Genomic DNA, 14,618 nt, shown 5'->3' on the forward strand with positions numbered 1-14,618 from the left:
TGGGTCGTCTTGCATTCACTGCTATTTTGAGGTCTAGCCACAGATTTTCATTGATGTTCAGATCAGGGGACTGTGAGGGCCATTGTAAAACCTTCAGCTTGCGCCTTTTGAGGTCATCTATTGTGAATTTTGATGCGTGTTTAGGATCATTTTCCATTTGTAGAAGCCATCCTGTATTCAGCTTCAGCCTTTTTACAAATGGTGTTATGTTTGCATCAAGAATCTGTTTCATTTTCATTGAATCCATTCTTTCCTCTACCTGTGAATTGTTCCTCATGCCATTGGCTGCAGCACAACTTCAAACCATTATTGATCCATCCCCATGCTTAACGGTTGGCGAGATGTTCTTTTCCTGAAATTTTGTGCCCTTTTTTCTCCGCACATACCTTTGATCTTTGTGGCCAAAGAGTTCTATTTTATCCTCATCGGTCAACAGGACTTGTTTCCAAAATGCATCAGGCTTGTTTAGATGTTCTTTTGCATACTTCTGATGCTGAATTTTATGGTGAGGACACAGGAGAGGTTTTCTTCTGATTGGATTGATCCATATTTTTTTATATCAGCCCTGATTGGCTGCAGATCATCCAAGCTTCATCCTATATAGGAACTTTTATTGCATGAGAGTTTTTGGTGTTTTTTAAGAGAATCCTACTATATAATTGTCTAAGGCTCACTTCCGTCTGTCTGTCCTCCTGTCTGTCACGGCTATTCATTGGTCGCGGCCTCTGTCTGTCATGGAATCCAAGTCGCTGATTGGTCGTGGCAAAATGCCCACGACCATTGCCACGACCAATTAGCGACGGCCACAGTCTGGCAGCAATATGGCCGCTCTTTCCTCCCCGCAGTCAGTGCCCGCTCCATACTCCCCTCCAGTCATCCAGTCAGCCCTCACACAGGGTTAATGCCAGCGTTACCGGACCGCGGTGTAACGCACTACGGTTACGCAGCTATTAACCCTGTGTGACCAAGTTTTTACTATTGATGCTGCGTATGCTGCATCAATAGTAAAACGATCTAATGTTACAAATAATAATAATAAACAAAAAAAACGTTATTATCACCCTCCGACGTTGCGTCCTGTCCGCCGGCAGGTTCCGGTGCTAAGGATGCTATGGGAGAAGGACATGCCATGATGTCACGGTCATGTGACTGCGACGTCATCACATGGCCTGCGCGAGAAGGACCTGCCATTACGTCACGGTCATGTGACCGCGGCATCATCACAGGTCCTGCGCTGATAGTCATACCAACGCTGGGACCGGAAGCTGCCGCGTGCACCGTACACAGGAGCCAGGACTAAGGTGAGTATATGTTTATTTTTTATTTTATGTCACTGGCCAATATACTACATTACTGGGCAATATACTACGTGGCTGACCAATATACTACATACTACCTGGCTGTGCAATATACTACGTGGCTGGCCAATATACTACGTTGCTGGGCAATATACTACGTGGCTGGGCAATAAACTACGTAGCTGGGCAATATACTACGTGACTGGCCAATATACTACGTTGCTGGGCCATATACTACGTTACTGGGCAATATACTACGTGACTGGGCAATATACTACGTGGCTGGCCAATATACTACGTGGCTGGGTAATATACTACATAACTGGGCAATATACTACGTAACTGGGCAATATACTACTTGATTGGGCAATATACTATGTTACTGGGCAATATACTACATGGCTGGGCAATATACTACGTGACTGGGTAATATACTACGTGGCTGGGCAATATACTACGTAACTGGGCAATATACTACGTTACTGGGCAATATACTACGTCGCTGGGCAATATACTACGTGAACATGCATATTCTAGAATACCCGATGTGTTAGAATCGGGCCACCATCTAGTACAATAAATAATTATTTTAAGGGTATGTATATTCACCTTGTCTAAATGCTCCCTTACTCGTATATCTAATGGTTTAAAAACAAGTCGCCATATAGTAAATGGACAGTGTAAAGGAGCAGGAGGTATGTGTTACTGAAGTTCCTGGCCTTGGTGATGTATGTCCCGGAATTGAAGACACCAGCAATCGTAGGTTACTGAGGTTTTTATTGGGATCAGATTTTAGGTCCGGGATTTGGGAGGTACCAAAAGAGTGTGGGTGGGAAAGGTCGCTCTCATACCTCCAGTCTGGGCTTTGCAGGTCCTACAATAGGCAGAAGTTGCACAGGTGTGTCTACCATGTGGGAGCCGCAGTGTGTTTGTTCGTTATTGCTGACCAGAACTGAGGGAGAAGCATTGCCTGGATTGCTGCACGGGTCAGACCGTTCTGTATCTTTTGCCGACCCAGAGAAGGGACTATTTTCTTCCTGTGTTGTTATTCGTTCGTTAAGCCGAGGAAAGACTATTTTGTTTTCATGTGAGCTCTGTTAATAGTTTATGACGGTCAAATAAACCTAAGGCTATTTTACACCAGAACCAAGTGCCGTTGTGTACCCAAACTGCTACCAGAAAGTGTGAATCCTTACAATATGCACAACCCACATATTACCTCTAGGTGCTACATACTCCCATAGCAAAAGAAAGGCCAAGGCCTGGACAAAAAGCTGTCAAAATACAATTTGATTAAAACTTCAATGTGAAATACAAGGATGCAACACAATTGGTTAAAAACCTTTAAAAAAACACTATTGTGCTACATACAAAAATCAAACTAGCTCACAGTAAGTGCCCACAATGACCCCCCTACACATAGCTCCCTGACCATAGCATGAAAATATATAGGTGCGACCTAGTGCACTTGTCTAAGTTATATGCTCAGCAAGGTGGCTCAGTGGTTAGCACTGTAGGGTGGCTCAGTGGTTACACTTTGCAGCACTGTGGTCCGGGGTTCACATCCCAACCAAGACAAGATCTGCATGGCATTTGTATGTTCTCCCCATGGTTAAGTGGGTTTCCTCTGGGTTCTCCGGTTTGCTCCAACACTTCAAAGATTTACTGATAGGGAAAGGGGGCAGCGATGATAGTGTCTGTAAGGCGTCATGGAATATGTTGCCGCTATTTAAGAAATTAGACTAAATTAAAATGCATATGTTAAATCTGATATACCAAAACCAGGATTAATACAAATTCCAGGATAATACAAAACCATGATATCAGAGACCCTAAGGGACGCAGGGGGTCTCTGTATCAGCCAGGGGTATTTCCACGTCACATGTGGTTTCCTCAGGGGTTGCCACATCTAGGATGCGCTGAAATATGAAGCAGGTTGGCAGAAATCGATTTCCTTATGGAAAGAATTTCACTTGTTTATTGTTCGTCAGACTGAATAAGTGAATCTGGCAGCGGCGCTTAATATTTCCTGAAGTTCCTGAAATTATAGACATGTGTAGCAAACACAAGGGTTTCATATTATTTCACTGGCTTCGCGGCAGAAGAAGAATCTGCAACTTATAAGATGTGAGACTCCAACATTCCAGTTCTTCTACAGATTAGAAATTGCACCAAGCGCGGTGTTCTGTAAACCAGGCTGACAAATGCCAGGTGCGGACGCTTCAGAAAAGATGTACCGTAATTTGGTCTAATTGCCTTTTATTTGCCGTTTTCTTGCTTTTTTCTTCATGTCGTCAGTACATTTAATTGTATTTGTAGTTAAAAACATTCCTTTCACATGCTGGAATATACTGATACAATGTACAGGGTGGGATCATTTACCAAACATAGAACAGTAGAATTATGTTATCGAGCAGTTGGTGCTCCAGACTTCTGACCTCCAGCGTCTCAGCCTGGGACAAGTTGACTTACGGTTTATTATGGCCTGCCATATTGGCTTTTATGTGGTCACTTCTTCTGTCACTTGGTCATGAATGTGTACTTTTCTTTTCCTCCTTGTTGTCGCAGGTCTCGACCTACTCTCTGAAGAGTCCACTGTAGAGATGACGTCACGGCACCGGAGAGACAAGACACAATACTCCAGGGCTGTATCTGAAATATCTCTAGTTTATTTAAACTTACACACACTTTTATGCATTATTGTGTTGGAGGCGGATTCCCCATGTATTTGCTAAGCGTCGGAGTGTATTACTCCCTTTTGCCTCCCTACGGTTTCCCAACATATTTTACACAGTACATTATTCGTTATTTTATCAAGGACATTGCCTGCTACAATTAGTTCTTAGGAATCAGCTATAACAGCACAATGAAGAATAGTGAATTATGTCTTATTTTGCTGACCTTAGGTAACACTTATACAAAATGGAGGCAAGCAAAATAAAATGGATTCTGCTCTAACATTCCCCCATTTTATTCACTATTCTGAATAAACTGTACTGTTTCCTGGCTGTAGGATTTGTTAGTATATATCATCATCAGTTGTGTGAGTGCAGAATTTCCCAGCGCGTACTACACCAAAAACAGAAAATACAGAGAAAACTGGAACACAGCTACGAGCCCCCTCCATCAGGTATTTTAGAAATTTCACACAGAAACGGAATACAGCAGTTCTCAGACTTAATTAATTTCTACAAAACTTTCATCACACAAATTCAAAGTCGTCTTCTTCTACGGAAACTAATTATCTAGCAGGGAGACCCTCTGTCCCAAATTTTTAACTGTTTGCTTTCCCGACACATTAATCTCAGTCACTTTCTCAGTTCCTTCTTGCACCACAAAACATCCGGTTTTTCGTCATAGTAATAGACAACTTTCCTTTTTTTCAACGTGACAAAAACAATCAGAATTCACTTCCTCTGTTGATCCTCAATTTGCTATATATCAACCACTCAACTTGAAGCAGGTAAATCTTTTACCAATCTTTCAATCACACTGATAACCAAACAATCACAAGTTTCCTTCTAAAACTAGGCACCATATTTCACCTTCAACTTACAATATTTCTTTCTACTGCAAAACAATATTGTTGCTTTAAACAAAACACAGATCTCCCAGTACATACAGAGATACACTTAAAAACTATTTTGAACACTATATATGCAATAAGGACAATCACAACTATATGCAATAAGCTTTGTAAAATCCCAGCTACCCAGCCCCCAATCCCCTTAAACCAATTGGCTGGGTTGAGGAAAGAGAAAGTATCTGACCACCAGCTGTCCGACAGTAGTGTTCCACAACTGAACATTATTCGTGGCATTGTTGGCAAGTGTGTCAGAACAATCAGTCCAGGCAAGCAGTTCCTCAGGTGACACAGGGATAGCTAGGAAGGGGATACTTGTGGCTGACGTTGGTGAATGCGTACAGATCCAACAGTCTGATAAGGGCTGGGAATTTCTCAACAAGTTATCTAAGAATTTTCTTTGATGTTGCACAAACTTATTGTTCAAGGATGTTGGAGAATTCAGACTGTCCCATGCAATTATTCATAATATCATGGAAATTAAAACCGGCCAACCATTATGTTTCCTTTATCGATTGTCGAGTTCTTTAACTCGCTTGCAGTGTGATGCGTGGATCCAACTAGATTTTCCTTCGAGCTTGACAGCTGTGGCTGTGGTCAGAAGCACTTGGTATGGTCCGTCAAATCTTGGTTCCAGGCTCTTCCGGACGTGCCGCTTTATCACTACCCAGTCTCCTGGCTCCAAGGGATGGTGTCCAGGATCCTTGTCTGGGTCTGGAAGAGAACTGAAGATAGTTAAATGCACTTTGGCAAGGTATCCATGTAAGGCCTGCACATAGCTAGTCAAATCCTGGTACTTGAGCTGCAACTGTTGTGGAAAGAAACATCCAAGATTGGGGCTCCTGCCAAACAGAATCTCATACGGTGACAGTCCTGTCTTCCTGTTTGGGGTATATCTTACTGAAAACAAAGCTAGAGGAAGGCATTCTGTCCATGGTTTACCAGTCTCTGTCATTGCCTTCTTGATTTTAAGCTTAAGAGTTCCATTTAGTCTCTCCACTTTTCCACCGCTCTGTGGATGAAGTATGCAATGCTTGACTTACCCCCAGTGCTGCCATTACCTCTGACATGATCTCTCCAGTAAAATGGGAGCCCCGATCGCTTTCAATGACTTCAGGAACTCCATACCTGCATATGATCTCAGCCATCAGTTTCTTCGCCGTTGTCTCAGCCGTAGCTTTGGCAACTGGGTAGGCTTCTGGCCAACCTGAAAATAAATCAATGCAGACCAACACATACTCATACGTCCCTACCCTAGGCAACTGAATATAATCAATCTGCAGTCTCTGGAATGGGTAAAGGGGCCGGGGAGTGTGTTTGGATGGGGTTTTCACTGTCCTACCCTGATTATGTGTGGCACATATCATGCAGCTCTGTACCTGCCTTTCTGCGCAGGTGGAAAACCCGGGAGCAATCCATTGTTTCTGTAGGGTGTCACACATGGCCGTCTTCGAGTGGTGCACATTCTCGTGCAGAACCTGTGCCATCATTGGGTACAGTACCTGTGGTAGGCAGACCTTTTCACCCCTCCCCCATAGTCCAGTGACGGTATCAGAGCAAGCCCCTATCCATTGCCACCTATCTTTCTCCTCCTTACTTGCCTGTTCTTGTAACCGGGCTAAGATGTCTTTCAACACAAATGGAGATGGTGGGGTGTCTAGGTGATGTACTTGAGAGGCCACAGGAGTGCTTGCTGCTTTCTTGGCAGCCTGGTCTGCCAGTGCGTTACCCTTTTGTCCATCCATCAGTGCTTTTAGTATGTGCCTTTACCTTTATGATGCCTGTTTGGGTGGGAAACTGTAGTGCATTCATAAATTGCTGGACTGCCTCAGCACGTTTAAAGGGGTGGCCATTTGCTGTCAGAAAAGCCCTGGCTCTCCAGATAGGCCCATAACCGTGTATAATGCCAAAAGCATACCTGGAATCAGTGTAGATATTTACAGTCTTACCTTCTGCTAGTTTGCTTGTGCAGACATATGAGCTGGCATTGACTCTGCCTTGATTACCTCATGTTCTGAGACCACAGCATATCTGGTACAGTAGCGTCCTTGGTCATCTTGGTGACGGGATCCATCTACAAAAAGCTCAAAATCAGCATTAGGTACTGGCACACTAGAGACAGTAGGGAGACCAGCCGTCTCCTGAGACATCAATTCCAGACAATCATGTGGTTTAGATATCTGATCTTTTTCCTCTGGATCCATTCTGGAAAGAAAAAGAGTGTCCTTTTCCATGTCACCTACCCCTCCCCCATTTGGATCCATAGGAACTGGAAGAAGAGTAGCGGGGTTTAGGACAGTGCACCTTTTCAAAATCACATTAGTAGGCATGAGAATAGCACACTGAAGTCGCAGCTGTCTGGCCATAGACAGGTGGCTAGGTTGTACTTGGTTAAGGATACTATGTACATCATGCGGGGTATGGACCGTCAGTGGGTGATCCAAAACAATCTCTGAAGACTTGTGTAGCAACAGCTGGACAGACAACACGGCTCGAACACAGAAAGGACTTCCTCTTGCCACCGTATCCAAGCGGCCGCTGTAATAAGCAACAGGTCTCTGTTTGTCTCCATGAAGCTGAGTCAGCACACCCGTAGCATGTCCTGCATTCTCATGAAGAAAAAGGTTAAAAGGAAGGGCATAATTGGGGATGCCCAAAGCTGGAGAAGAAACAATGCACAATTTCAGAGAGTAAAAACAGTCAAGTGCCTCTGGTGTAAGACAGAAGGGGACAGGTTGCATACGGTCATATAGAGGTTGCATTAAGATGGAGGCAGACCGAATCCATGGACGACAGTAGGAAGTTAGTCCTAGAAACACACGGAGGCCCTGCACATTCCGTGGGGGCTGCATGTCCATGATAGCCTGTTTTCGCTCAGGGGTGAGGTGCTTTTTCCCTGGAGAGAGACAATGTCCTAGAAACACAACAGTACTTAAGCAAAACTGTAATTTTTGTTTGGATACCTTGCACCCCTGTTCATGGAGGAAAAAGAGTAAAGAGATTGTGGCCATTTTACACAGAGAACGAGAAGGAGCACACAGCAATAGGTCATCAACATACTGAATGAGAACTACTCCTTTAACATCCCAATCTTGTAGAACTTGTGCCATGCACTGTGAGAAGATAGTAGGGGAATTCTGGGCTCCTTGTGGTAGGACAGTCCAAGTATACTGCTTGTTGCGGAAAGTAAAAGCAAAAAGATACTGGCAATCTGGGTGCAATGGAACACTGAAAAAGGCATTTGCTAAGTCAATCACTGAAAAACAAATACTGTTAACAGGTATGTGTGCCAACAAGGTGTGTGGGTTAGGAACCAAGGGAGCAAGCAGTTCTGTTGCGGCACTGACTGCTCTGAAGTCATAAACCATTCTATAATTCACCGGCTCCCCAGGTCTAACCCTCTCCTTTACTGGATACAGGGGAGTGCTGCAAACGGACTGTGTAGGCACAACAACCCCTGATTCCAGCAATTTTTGTAACTGTGTATCTATTGCAGCCTCCTGAGCAGCACTCAAAAAATACTGACGCAATAGGGGTGGTGCTGCCCCTGGTTTCAATTTGACTATTATGGGAGGAACTTTGAGTTTTCCCACATCAGTTTTGCCTTTTGCCCACAGATCAGTGGGGAGTTGATCCAAGGCAGGTGCAGTGAACGGATCACTTTCTGCAGTACTTGCAGCTGCATCCAGGGCCATAATCTTGCAGAGGGTACTGGGTTTAAGTTGAGGGGTCATAGTCACTGTTCCGTCATCATGGTAAGTAATAACCGCCTGTAGTTTCCGTAAAACATCAGCACCTAGCAAATTACATTGTCACCTGGGGGCTACCATTAACTAAGTCAGAATGGTCTTCCCACAAATGGAGAGGGGAATGGGTTCTGTCATTCCCAAGGTCTGGGTCGGCGCTTTGAAAGGTATGGCCATGACTAAGTCGGTGGTGTCACGGAAGGATAATGGACAGTCTCAAAGCGTGATAACTGAGTTGTCAGCTCCTGTGTCAACCTGGAAGTCTGCTGTAGTTCCTCCTGGCAGGCTCACCTGTACTGTACAGTCGGGGGTGGGAGGTAGAGTGACTAGAGGACACAGTTGCAGGCTGCCAGTTACCTATTCGTCGGTCTGGGGGGCAGTAGGGGTGGGAACCTTATCTGGGTATGGGTTTGTGCGACAATCTTTCCTAAAATGTCCTGGTTTCTTACATCCGTAACACAATCTAGGACCCATAATGGGTCGTCCACGTCCTCTACCTCTCTGTGAGGGTCCACTCCTCTGAAAGTGAACCTTAGTGTTTTGCTTCTGTGAGTCCAAACTGACTCCATGTGCAATCTTAGCAAGATCTCCTGGGGGGCAGGATCTCCAATCTGGTCTACTTGCCATCACCTTCTCTCTCACATACTTATCAATCCCTTGCATATATGCATGACTTAACAAACGTGTCGCAGTTCTATCATCTTCACCATAACCCATATCAGACCACCGTTGTTGCAACCTGTAGAAATAAATCAATGGGGAGCTCCTTCGGGTCCTGTACACAGTCTTCTAAATGCACCAATACTTCCTCCTGTCTAATCTTACAGGCTTTTTCTAGTGCTTCAACAAAGTCAGACCCTGACTTGGCATTGTTAGATTCTCCGTCTTGGGGACCATTTCCCCCTGGGTACATTTTAAATGTCTCAGCTGTCAGTCGGATGGAAGGTGCTTCCCCCAGGGCTGAACGCATTAACTGTTGCATGTCCTGTCTGGTTGCCTGGTAAGTGTGCTGTATCACCCCACACTGTCTGGCAAAAGTCATAGGTCCTTGGTTAATGTCTGGCAGCTGGGCAGTCAAAGACATCTGTTCTATAGAAGACCATGGCTGATACCTACTAGCAACATGGTAAGTCGGAGGTCCACTGTCAGCTGCGCCGTGTGGGTTTTCATGAAGTCATGCCATTTACCTGAATCTAATTCCCCTGAGGGGTGGAAGCCTCCTGCCTTCAAGAGCACACTAACCTGCTTCTGGGATTCCTTCCCTTCTGGACTATTCTCTGGACTAATTCTCTAGCACTATGGAACCCTGTACTTAGTTCCCAATTCTATTGCTAGTATACGTGCAGGCTGAAAACTTATCAGACGGACTTTTCCTCCTCACCTAGAAAAAGCTATGTCCTCCTACGATACATGCAGGCTGAAAACTATCAGACAGACCTTTCCTCCTCAACTAGAGAAGGCTATGTCATCCTGCGTTAGTCCTATACATGCAGGCTGAAAACTTATCAGACGGACTTTTCCTCCTCAACTAGAGAAGGCTATGTCCTCCTGCCTTAGTCCTAAACCTAAACTATAGGTTTACTGTGCTTACAGGTTATTGTATTAGCTTGCTTCCAAGATTGATAACACAGGTATATGAACAGACAAACAACAAACACTCCACAAGCACACCATACAAAGATCATGGGGTCAATCATTTTAGTCTAACAGTGGAGTCATCAGTAACCACACATTGAGGGTTAACATCTGGGTTCAAGGGTACCTGAGCCGGGCAAAGCCCGTGATCTTACCTGGTCCCGGTCGACTAGAAGCAGGGGAAAACCCGTCCACAAGTGGAATGACGTAGGCAGAATATAATCAGTATTCTCACCCCAGCGCTGTGTGATGCCACTAGTCCCGGGAAGTCCCCTGGTCCATTACTGGAGTCGGTCGGATCCCAGATGAAGCACTCAGGTCCCTGTTCGGGCGCCAGAATTGTTGTCGCAGGTCTCGACCTACTCTCTGAAGAGTCCACTGTAGAGATGACGTCACGGCACCGGAGAGACAAGACACAATACTCCAGGGCTGTATCTGAAATATCTCTAGTTTATTTAAACTTACACACACTTTTATGCATTATTGTGTTGGAGGCGGATTCCCCATGTATTTGCTAAGCGTCGGAGTGTATTACTCCCTTTTGTCTCCCTACGGTTTCCCAACATATTTTACACAGTTTATTATTCGTTATTTTATCAAGGACATTGCCTGCTACAATTAGTTCTTAGGAATCAGCTATAACAGCACAATGAAGAATAGTGAATTATGTCTTATTTTGCTGACCTTAGGTAACACTTATACAAAATGGAGGCAAGCAAAATAAAATGGATTCTGCTCTAACATCCTTTAGCTCTTCCCAGAAGTCAGTCACTACAAAACACACCACCTCCCATTCATCTCCCGTGATAAGAGATTAACGAATCAATTTGTAACAAATCAAATTTGTTAACAGATTTCGCAAAAATGTAAGATCTGGTGAATCTGAAATTTGGGGTATTTGATTTTCACATATACAAAATGATGGTCGTCATATTGTCGTCTTCCTTTAAGGACCAGGAAGATGTTAAAATACAATATACTCACCTAGCCCCTCACCTGTACTTCCACTGTCCCTGTAGTTCCCTGGTCCTCTGCTGGCTGAATCGAGTGACTCTGACCCAAATGAATTTCAGGAGATTTGCTCATCTTTGTCAGATATCAGTTGAGTGAGAGATGAGGAAAACACGGCGTTATCCCCACCACGCGATGTATGCCATCATTTTTTGATGTCCTAGGCTCCAACTGCTGGGATCCCCACCAATGCTAAGAAAAAATAGGACGCCCATTTGCAAAGCCAGTGGTTGGAAATGGCGGAGAAAATGGGGACATGGTTGTAATTCTAAACCAGCAGTGTGGTCCCCTCATTCTCAACTTTGGGGTTTCTGGTAGTCATTGGTTAGACGAAGTGATGATTGGTAGCTCCATATACACAATGGGAATCATTTGAGTGGTAATGGCAAGCTGGTGGGTGCCATCCTTTGCATGCGGTATGGCCTAAATAGTTACTCAGAGGTTGAAGCTACAGTAAATTATTGGGTAGACCAGAGCTATAGCTAGACACTTTCATTCAGCAAGAGGTTCAATAGAACGCCCACACCATGTATCTAAAAACTTTGGTCCTGACAAAGTGGCCGGTTGGCGTCCATTGCCAGCACGCAACTCTAGGGTAAATACCCTGATTGTCCTCATCTTATCTAAATTCTGGGATGGACAACGTTGCCGTAACTTGAAGTTTGTGCTCAGTAAGGCAAACTCTCCAACAAGACCCCGACTATTTGTGGTTCTTAATAAAATTGGTCCTGTTTGGGACAAAGTAAACTTTTGTGTTCCCCTAAGATTTGCATCCACTGTACCTCTTAGTGGACAGGCTGAAATAACAAAGAGGTCAATTCTGGGCTTTTATGTAGACCCCTATACTTTCAGTTGACGGTCTATCCAAATCTTTATATATTTGTCTTAAAAAAATAAACGTCCCCCAAATATATCCACTTCTGTGCACAAGAGCTAGTGGTGTGTGTGTGACGCTGGACAAATGGTGGAGCACCAAATGCTCCATCATTGGACTCACAAAAGCGGTGTTGTCTTAGGAGAGTTGTCCTCATTCGTATTGTCAGTCATTTCTCCGTTTTGTACATTACCGATTGAAAATATACTAAAAAGCCAAATACAGTTTTCTTTGTTAATAATTGGATCCGTGAAAAAACTCATGACATACAGATGGTAATCTTCACGGGATCTGTTTTTTTTGCACATCCATCTGCTATATAATTGTCTAAGGGTCACTTCCATCTGTCCTCCTGTCTGTCTGTCAGTCTTTCTGTCACGGATATTCATTGGTCGCGGCCTCTGTCTGTCATGGAATCCAAGTCACTGATTGGTCGTGGCAAAACAGCCACGACCAATCAGCGATGGCCACAGTCCGGCGGAAAAATGGCCGCTCCTTCCTCCCCGCAGTCAGTGCCCACTCTGTACTCCCCTCCAGTGTGCCCTGACACAGGGTTAATGGCAGCGGTAACGGACCGCGTTATGGCGCGGTGTAATGCACTCCGCTACCGCTGCTATTAATCCTGTGTGACCAACTTTTTACTATTCATACTGCCTATGCAGCATGAATAGTAAAACGATCTAATGTTAAAAATAATTAAAAAAATTAAAAATCGTTATATACTCACCATCCGTCGGCCCCTGGATCGACGACAGGCCTTTCCCGCTCGCGACGCTCCGGTAACCGGTCCATGCTGCGATCTCGCGAGATGATGACGTAGCATCTCGCGAGACCGCAATGCACTCTTGGGACCGGAGCGCACGAGCAGTGTCGGTAACCTCTTTGCTTGGATCCGGGGGCTCCGGAAGGTGAGTATATAACTATTTTTTATTTTATTTCTTTTTTTTTAACAGGGATATGATGCCCACATTGCTATATACTACGTGGGCTGGGCAATATACTACATGGGCTGTGCTATATACTACGTGGCTGGGCAATATACTAGGTGGCTAAACAATATACTACATGGGCTGTTATATACTACGTGGCTGGGCAACATACTACATGGGCTGTGCTATATACTACGTGGCTGGGCAATATACTATATGGCTGGGCAATATACTACATGGGCTGTGCTATATACTACGTGGCTGAGCAACATACTACGTGACTATACAACGTGGGCTGCGCAATATACAACGTGGGCTGCGCAATACACAACATGGGCTGCGCAATATACAACGTGGGCTGCACAATATACAACGTGGGCTGCGCAATGTACTGCTTGGGCTGCGCAATGTACTGCTTGGGCTGCGCAATGTACTGCGTGGGCTGCGCAATGCACTGCGTGGGCTGCGCAATGTACTGCGTGGGCTGCACAATGTACTGCGTGGGCTGCGCAATATACAACGTGGGCTGCGCAATATGCAACGTGGGCTGCCCAATATACAACGTGGACTGCGCAATGTACTACATGGGCTGCGCAATATACAACGTGGGCTGCGCAATGTACTCGTGGGCTGCGCAATATACTACGTGGGCTGCGCAATGTACTACGTGGGCTGCGCAATGTACAACGTGGGCTGTGCAATATACAACGTGGGCTGTGCAATATACAACGCGGGCTGTGCAATGTACTGCGTGGGCTGTGCAATATACTACGTGGGCTGCACAATGTATTGCGTGGGCTGCGCAATGTATTGCGTGGGCTGCGCAGTGTACTGCGTGGGCTGCGCAATGTACTGTGTGGGCTGCGCAATGTACTGCGTGGGCTATGCAATGTACTGTGTGGGCTGTGCTATACACTACGCATACATATTCTAGAATACCCGATGCGTTATAATCGGGCCACCATCTAGTTGACTTATAATAGGTAATGCTGAGTCTCAGAACTAGTAACAGTAGTGGATGCGGTGATTTTCTCTAATGTGGGCCATCGGTTTCGGTGTAAAAAAAGTTCATGTGAACTAACATATTATGTTGCATTGGTAAATGTGCTGTCTGCATACTTACTCATTTTGCATATGAACCGCGCATGGGCATTTAATACACTTGTCTGAACGAGCCCCTAAAGAGGTTGAATTGGTATAAATGGCTGCTTTCTTTTAGCAACAGTGCCACACCCGTCCACAGGTTACGCTTGGTATTGCAGTTCGGCCCCCATTGACTTCAATGTTTAGCTCATTAACATCCCCATGTATCATACATCAAGTAAGTATCTTCATATTGCCTATTTTTTTGTATGGTTAAAATGACCTGGAATCAAAACACTCCAAGTCGGGTTACACCAACATTAACCTTGCTAGCCTTTTGGTTTTTTTTGTTTTCTTTAAGTGGTAAAAACAAATTCAGAAGTTTATAAAGAACATTTTTTATGCTTGGTTTCGACTTTTTCCGAGCCCATAAAGTTTTCATTTTTCTGTCGATTTAGT

The 14,618-nt window shown here is 44.7% G+C and overlaps 1 protein-coding gene and 1 long non-coding RNA gene across 2 annotated transcripts in view; one reads left to right on the top strand and one right to left on the bottom strand.

Annotated features, from left to right (window-relative positions):
* MEGF6 (multiple EGF like domains 6) overlaps positions 1-14,618 on the top strand; it is a 514,242-nt gene that overhangs the window by 240,578 nt on the left and 259,046 nt on the right. The window lies entirely within an intron of this gene.
* LOC143764632 (uncharacterized) lies at positions 3,945-11,002 on the bottom strand. Its single transcript, XR_013213239.1, has 2 exons — positions 10,626-11,002; positions 3,945-5,595 (listed from the first exon to the last, which is right to left on the bottom strand). It is a non-coding gene; the product is annotated as an uncharacterized LOC143764632 (long non-coding RNA).

The sequence above is a fragment of the Ranitomeya variabilis genome, chromosome 4 (assembly GCF_051348905.1).
Source record: "Ranitomeya variabilis isolate aRanVar5 chromosome 4, aRanVar5.hap1, whole genome shotgun sequence".
In the NCBI taxonomy this organism is placed as follows: domain Eukaryota; kingdom Metazoa; phylum Chordata; class Amphibia; order Anura; family Dendrobatidae; genus Ranitomeya; species Ranitomeya variabilis.